This window comes from Arachis duranensis, chromosome 7, assembly GCF_000817695.3.
Source record: "Arachis duranensis cultivar V14167 chromosome 7, aradu.V14167.gnm2.J7QH, whole genome shotgun sequence".
Taxonomy (NCBI): domain Eukaryota; kingdom Viridiplantae; phylum Streptophyta; class Magnoliopsida; order Fabales; family Fabaceae; genus Arachis; species Arachis duranensis.
The window spans coordinates 25260488-25268180 of record NC_029778.3 but is presented as its reverse complement, the minus strand read 5'-3'; positions in this window follow the sequence as shown (position 1 = coordinate 25268180).

Here is a 7693-nt window from a genome sequence, read left to right as displayed (position 1 = left end):
AGCAGAGAAGAGAAAGGAGAGACCTGCGTCAGCCACCGCCGCTTTTGTAGCTTGATTCCCCGCTACCGCCGCTGGAGTGCGCACTGCCGGTAAGGGTTTTAAGTTTGGTTTCTGTTCTTTTAGATTCCAGGAACCTTTATCGTCACTTCATGTTTATTTCAGTCGTCCACCACCGCTGCTTGGTGTTCTAAACTGCTGCACCGTCGTTGCCTCCATACTGGTCACCGGGTGTGGCATGGGTGTTGCCGGGACCACCACCGGAGCTGCCGCTACTCGGTTTAGTCACACTTCCTTTGTTACTGTAAGAGTTTTCATTTCAAAAAGCCTTTCAGTCAGTATTATGTTATTTTACGCTGAGTTGTTGTGGCATTATAATGAGCGGATATTTTATACGCTTTTTGGGGGTAATTTCATGTAGATTTTAGTATGTTTTAGTTAGATTTTAGGGTAATTTTATCAGTTTTTAGGCAAAATTCATATTTCTAGACTTTACTATGAGTTTGTGTATTTTTCTATAATTTTAGGTATTTTTTGGCTGAAATTGAGGGAGCTGAGCAAAAATTTGATTCAGGCTGAAAAAGGACTGCTGATGCTGTTGGATTCTGACCTCCCTGCACTCGAGATAGATTTTTTTGAGCTACAGAAGTCCAATTGGCGCACTCTTAATTGGGTTGGAAAGTAGACATCCAGGGCTTTCTAGCAATATATAATAGTCCATACTTTGCATGAATATAGATGACGTAAACTGGCATTCAACGCGAGTTCCATGTTGCAGTTTGGCGTTCAGCGCCAGAAACAGGTTGCAAGTTGGAGTTCAACGCTAGAAATAGGTTACAACCTGGCGTTCAACTCTAGAAACAGTCCAGGCACGTGAGAAGCTTAAGTCTCAGCCCCAACACACACCAAGTGGGCCCCAGAAGTGGATTTCTGCACTATCCATCTTAGTTTAGTCATTTTCTGTAAACCTAGGTTACTAGTTTAGTATTTAAACAACTTTTAGAGACTTATTTTGTATCTCATGACATTTTTAGATCTGAATTTTGTACTCTTTGATGGCATGAGTCTCTAAACTCCATTGTTGGGGGTGAGGAGCTCTGCAGCGTCTCGATGAATTAATGCAATTATTTCTGTTTTCCATTCAAACACGCTTGTTCCTATCTAAGATGTTCATTCGTGCTTCACTATGAAGAAGGTGATGATCCGTGACACTCATCACCTTCCTCAATCCTTGAACGTGTGCCTGACAACCACCTCCGTTCTACATCAGATTGAATGAGTATCTCTTAGATTCCTTAATCAGAATCTTTGTGGTATAAGCTAGAATCCATTGGCAGCATCCTTGAGAATCCGGAAAGTCTAAACCTTATCTGTGGTATTCCGAGTAGGATTCTGGGATTGGATGACTATGACGAGCTTAAAACTCGCGAGTGTTGGGCGTAGTGCCAGACGCAAAAGGATCAATGGATCTTATTCCGACATGATCGAGAACCGACAGATGATTAGCCGTGCTATGACAGAGCATTTGGACCATTTTCACTGAGAGGATGGGAAGTAGCCATTGACAACGGTGATGCCCTACATACAGCTTGCCATGGAAGGAACCTTGCATTTATGAAAGTGAGAAAGCATTATGTTGCAGGAATTCAGAAAATAAAGCATCTCCAAAACTCCAATATATTCTCCACTACTACGTAACAATTACTCCTTTTATACCCTTTTATTTATCTTTTACAATCAAGGCTAAAGAATCCTATTGGTATCTTGACTAAGATTAATAAGATAACCATAGCTTGCTTCAAGTCAACAATCTCCATGGGATTCGACCCTTACTCACGTAAGGTATTACTTGGACGACCCAGTGCACTTGCTGGTTAGTTGTGCAAAGCTGTGAGAAATAGTCCATTAATATTGGCATACACAATTTCGTGCACCAAGTTTTTAGCGCCGTTGCCGGGGATTGTTTGAGTTTGAACAACTGACGGTGATTCTTGTTACTTAGATTAGGAAAAAATTGTCTTTTTAGTTTAGAGTCACTAGGATTGCATCTTTTATTATTCCTTTTAAAAAAATTTTCAAAAATATTAGTTTTCTTTAATTGAATTTTCATTTTTTTATGAGTTTAGTGTCATGTTCTAAGTTTGGTGTCAATTGCATGCTTTTTTTTGTCTCTTAATTTTCGAATTGCATGTTCTTTATTTTTCCTTGATCTTCAAATTGTTCTTGTCAATTTTTCTTGTTTGATCTTTGGTTTTTCCTATTTTGTGTATTTTTCATGTTTTCCTTATGCAATTTAAAAATATTAGTTTTCAAATTTTTTTTATTTTTATTTATTAAAAATACCTCTTTAAAATACGTTACATTTATAGCTTAATTGGCTAGAGCGTTGGTTTATGTTCTTGGTAATTGGGTATCTTCTTTTTAAAATCTTTTTCAAAAATAATTTTTCTTTGATTGAATCTTGTGCCAAACTTTAAGTTTGGTGTTTTCTTGTTAATTTTCTTTAATTTTCGAAAATTTATTTTGGTTTTCTAAAAATTTTAAGTCTGGTGTTATTTCTTTTGTTCTTGTTGTTCTTGTGATTCTTCAAGGTGTTCTTGAGTCTTTCTTGTGTTTTGATCTTAAAATTTTTAAGTTTGGTGTTCCTTGGTGTTTTTCCCTCCAAAATTTTCGAAAACAAGGAGCATTAGATCTAAAAATTTTAAGTCTTGTGTCTTTTGTGTGTTTCTCTCTTTCATAGTAAAATTCAAAAAATAAAAAAATACCTTCTCCTTTAATTTCTCATAATTTTTGAATTACTTGGGTTGACTTGGTCAAAATTTTTTAAATTATATCTTTTTCAAAAATATCCTAACCACTTTCTCTCTCCTCATTTTTTCGAAAATCTTCACAAAACATTTTCAAATTTTTATTTTTATTTTTATTTTGTTTATTTTATTTTATTTTATTTTATTATTTCGAAAATAATTTTTTTATATATAATAAAATAAATAAAATAAATCCAAATCATCTCCCTTTCTCCATCATGGACATAAGTGGAAATGAACAGTCTAGAAGGACTCTGGGGTCATATGCTAACCCCACTACAGCTTCATATGGGAGTAGTATATGTATACCCTCCATTGGAGTTAGTAGTTTTGAGTTGAACCCTCAGCTTATTATCATGGTGCAGCAAAGTTGCCAGTATTCCAGTCTTCCACAGGAAGAACCTACAGAGTTTCTGGCACAGTTTTTACAAATTGCTGACACAGTACATGATAAGGAAGTAGATCAGGATGTCTACAGATTGTTACTGTTTCCATTTGCTGTAAAAGACCAAGCTAAGAGGTGGTTAAATAACCAACCTAAGGACTGCATAAAGACATGGAAACAGCTGTCAGAAAAATTTCTGAATCACTATTTTCCTCCAAAACAGATGACACAGCTAAGGCTGAGCATCCAAGGCTTCAAACAAGGAGATAATAAATCCCTTTATGATGACTGGGAGAGATACAGAGAGATGCTGAGAAAATGCCCCTCTGAAATATTTTCAGAGTGGGTGTAGTTAGACATCTTCTATTATGGGCTTATAGAGAGAGCTCAGACTTCTCTAGACCACTCAGCTGGTAGACCTATACACATGAGAAAGAAAATTGAGTGGGTGTAGTTAGACATCTTCTATTATGGGCTTATAGAGAGAGCTCAGACTTCTCTAGACCACTCAGCTGGTAGACCTATACACATGAGAAAGACAATAGAAGAAGCTCAAGAGCTTATTGATACAGTTGCCAGAAATCAGCATCTGTACCTATGCAGGGAATCTTCCATCAACAAAGAGGCTAAAACAATAACTGCTGAACTCAGTCCTGCAGATCAAGCTGTTGAATTTAATCAGCAATTAGATTTTCTAACAAAATAGCCGAATTCAAGGAAATATTGCAAGAAACAAGAATGGCTAATATGAATATGGAAGTGCAGTTGAAGCAAACAGAACAGCAGTTATCAAAACAAATAACAAAAGAATGCCAACCAGTTCAATTAAGAAGTGGAAAAACTATTAAATACCCCACTTCAAGGCAGTAGGAAGCCAAGAAATGAACAGACTGCTACCCAAAATCCCTCTGAGGACAGTCAGAGCCCAGAGAGGAATAATTCTGGCGCTCAAATTCCAGATAATGGTGGAAAGCTGGCGTTTGAATGCCCAACCCATGCTCAATCCTGGCGTCCAACGCCAGAAACAAGCAAGGAACTAGTGTTGAACGCCCAAAGGAAGCACAGTTCTGGCATTTAGACGCAAGAAACAGATAAGAAGTTGGCGTCTAACGCCACTCCAGCTTCCACCCCTGGTATTCAAACACCAGTGGGGGATCAGACACATACAAGTGCTGATAGCAACTCCTCTAAAAAGGCTTCTCAACCCACGGCTGTAGGCAATAAACTTGCAGCAACTAAGGTTGATGAATACAAAGCCAAAATGCCTTATCCTCAAAAACTCCGTCAAGCGGAACATGATAAGTAATTTTCTCGCTTTGCAGACTATCTCAAGACTCTTGAAATAAAGATTCCGTTTGCAGAAGCACTTGAGCAAATACCCTCTTATGCTAAGTTCATGAAAGAGCTCTTAAGTCATAAGAAGGATTGGAGGGAAACTGAAAAAGTTTACCTCACTGAAGAATGCAGTGCAGTCATTCTAAAAAGCTTACCTGAGAAGCTTAAAGATCCCGGAAGCTTTATGATACCATGCACATTAGAAGGTACTTGTACCAAGCAAGCTCTATGTGATCTTAGGGCAAGTATCAACCTAATACCTGCATCTACTATCAAAAAGCTTGGGTTGACTGATAAAGTCAAACTAACCCGGATATGTCTCCAACTTGCTGATGGTTCAATTAAACACCCATCAGGCGTGATTGAAGACATGATTGTCAAGGTTGGGCCATTTGTCTTTCCCACTGACTTTGTGGTGTTGGAAATAGAGGAGCACAAGAGTGCAACTCTCATTCTAGGAAGACCGTTCCTAGCAACTGGCCGAACCCTTATTGACGTCCAAAAAGGGGAGGTAACCCTGAGAGTCAATGAGGATGAGTTTAAGTTGAATGTTGTCAAAGCTATGCAGCATCCAAACACCCTAAATGACTGCATGAGCATTGATATTATTAATTCTCTGGTAAAAGAGGTCAATATGACTGAGAGTCTCGAATCAGAGTTAGAAGATATCTTTAAAGATGTTCATCCTAATCTGGAGGAACTAGAGAAAATAATAAAACATTTGAAAATCCCTCAGAGAGAAGAGAAACCTCCCAAACCCGAGCTCAAACCATTACCACCATCCCTGAAATATGTATTTCTGGGAGAAGGTGATACCTTTCCTGTAATCATAAGCTCTACCTTAGAGCCACAAGAAGAGGAAGCACTAATTCAAGTGCTAAGGACACACAAGACAGCTCTTGGATGGTCCATCAGTGATCTTAAGGGCATTAGTCTAGCCAGATGTATGCACAAGATCCTATTGGAGGGTGACGCTAAGCCAGTAGTTCAACCACAGAGGCGGCTGAATCCAGCCATGAAGGAGGTAGTGCAGAAGGAGGTCACTAAATTACTAGAGGCTGGGATTATTTAACCCATTTCTGATAGCCCCTGGGTAAGCCCTGTTCAAGTCGTCCCTAAGAAGGGTGGCATGACAGTAGTTCATAATGAAAAAAAGAACTGGTTCCTACAAGAACAGTTACAGGGTGGCGTATGTGTATTGATTACAGAAGGCTCAATACAGCTACCAAAAAGGATCATTTTTCTTTACCATTCATAGACCAGATGCTAGAAAGACTAGCAGGTCATGAATACTACTGCTTCCTGGATGGATATTCAGGTTATAATCAAATTGCAATAAATCCCCAAGATCAAGAGAAAACAATATTCACATGCCCATCTGGAGTATTTGCATACAGAAGGATGCCATTTGGTCTGTGCAATTGGTGCACAAAATTGCAATCACACTTTTTGCAATCCACACAACTAACCAGCAAGTGCACTGGGTCGTCCAAGTAATACCTTACGTGAGTAAGGGTCGATCCCACGGAGATTATTGGTTTGAAGCAAGCTATATTTATTTTATTATTCTTAGTCAGGATATCAATAAAAATTATTAGTTGAAATTATTAGAAAAATAAAAGAGCATAAAATAAATAATTGTTACTTTAATAATGGAGAATATGTTGGAGTTTTGGAGATGCTTTGTCCTCTGAATTTCTGCAATGTAATATTCAACTCAATTATTTGTAAAGTTCCATCCATGGCAAGCTGTATGTAGGGTGTCACCATTGTCAGTGGCTACCTCCCATCCTCTCAGTGAAAACGGTCCAAATGCTCTGTCACAGCACGGCTAATCAGCTGTTGGTTCTCGATCATGTTGGAATAGGATCCATTGATCCTTTTGCGTTTGTCATCATGCCCAGCAATCGCGAGTTTGAAGCTCGTCACAGCCATTCAATCTTTGAATCCTACTCGGAATACCACAGACAAGGTTTAGACTTTCCGGATCCTCAAGAGTGGCCGCCATCAATTCTAGCTTATACCACGAAGATTCTGATTAAGGAATCTAAGAGAAGCTCATTTAGTCTGATGGAGAACGAAGGTGCTTGTCAGGCACACGTTCATGGATTGAGGAAGGTGATGAGTGTCACGGATCATCACCTTCTCCATAATTAAGCGCAAATGAATATCTTAGATAGGAACACGCATGTTTGAAAGGAGAAACAGAAACAATTGCATTAATTCATCGAGACGCTGCAGAGCTCCTCACCCCCAACAATGGAGTTTAGAGACTCATGCCGTCAAAGTGTATAAAATTCAGATCTGAAAATGTCATGAGGTACAAAGTAATCCTCTAAAAGTTGTTTAAATAGTAAACTAGTAGCCTAGGTTTACAGGAATTAAGTGAACTAAGATAATTGGTGCATAAATCCACTTCTGGGGCCCACTTGGTGTGTAATGGGGCTGAGACTAAAGCTTCTCACGTGGTTGGGCTGTTTCTGGAGTTGAACGCCAGGTTGTGACGTGTTTTGGGCGTTGAACTCCAACTTGTAACCTGTTTCTGGCGCTGGACGCCAGACAGCAGCATGATACTGGCGTTGAACGCCAGTTTACGTCATCCATCTTCGCGCAAAGTATGGACTATTATATATTTCTGGAAAGCCCTTGATGTCTACTTTCCAACGCCGTTGAGAGAACGCTAATTGGACTCCTGTAGCTCTAGAAAATCCATTTCGAGTGCAGAGAGGTCAGAATCCAACAACATCAGCAGTCCTTTTTCAGCTAAATCAGATTTTTGCTCAGCTCTCTCAATTTCAGCCAGAAAATACCTGAAATCATAGAAAAATACACAAACTCATAGTAAAGTCCAGAAATATGATTTTTGCTTAAAAACTAGTAAAATTCTATTAAAAACTAATTAAAACATACTAAAATCTACATGAAATTACCCCCAAAAAGCATATAAAATATCCGCTCATCACAACACCAAACTTAAACTGTTGCTTGTCCTCAAGCAAATAGATAAATAAAATAGGATGAAAAGAAATTAAGAAGTAATAATATCTCAGAGTTTTAAGTGAAGCTCAGATTCTTATTAGATGAGTGGGGCTTGTAGCTTTTTGCTTCTGAATAGTGTTGGCATCTCACTTTATCCTTTGAAATTCAGAATGGTTGGCATCCATAGGAA